This window comes from Octopus bimaculoides, chromosome 7, assembly GCF_001194135.2.
Source record: "Octopus bimaculoides isolate UCB-OBI-ISO-001 chromosome 7, ASM119413v2, whole genome shotgun sequence".
Classification (NCBI taxonomy): Eukaryota; Metazoa; Mollusca; class Cephalopoda; order Octopoda; family Octopodidae; genus Octopus; species Octopus bimaculoides.
Window position 1 is genome coordinate 109,748,394 of NC_068987.1, and position 883 is coordinate 109,749,276.

The window sequence follows — 883 nt, forward strand, 5'->3', positions numbered from 1 at the left end:
TTAAATTATATGTATTTATTTTATCCTAATTAATAATAATTCGGATAGAATAAATGGGTAAATAGAAACCAGGGTAGCAAAGATCACAAAATAACTGTGGTGTAATTCATGTTAGTGTGGCAGAAACTCCTTGATATTTTGGGTATTTCAGTATATATAAATTTAAGGAATGGAGTGAACGCATGTTATAACTGCATACTTTATTCCGACATATGTTTCGAAGAATTGTAATTTATGCGATCCATAGGAATCGTCGATATTAAAAATGTAAACTTCTCTGCAGGGAAATGTATGGGAACCATCTTAAACGTAAGACATTATGACCGAGTATGATAACTATAGTTGGATAAGGTTATAACGTAATTACGTTATATACAGGGGCAAACAATTCGGGAGAAGAAATATATAATTCTCGAAAATTAACTTGCTAAGATATTATTAATTTTGTTATCATCTGGAATGACTATTTGAAGAAATGATAATAAAAGAATTAATAACATAGGCGATCACAGGCCCAAGAAAAGCATTAAATAGCTGAAGGATTAAAATCAAAATTAACCAAAGGACATATTAAATATGTTTGCCTGCTGGAAATAACAGTCAAAACTCTCAGTGTTATCTTTGGCGATTTAAATGAGAGTTTTGACTGTTATTTCCAGCAGGCAGACATACTTGGTATGTCCTTTGATTAATTTTAATTTTAATCCTTTAGCTCTCTGTGTTCCTTTCTGTGGAAGAGCCCAGGCTCGAAACGTTAAGGACTTTTTCAATTCCTGAGCGTTATACTAATATATCTATTTGTTTTCTACACCACCTGTCCTCGTCTGTTGCTTCTTTTTTGTGAATTCTCCCTATATATATATATATATATATATATATATAT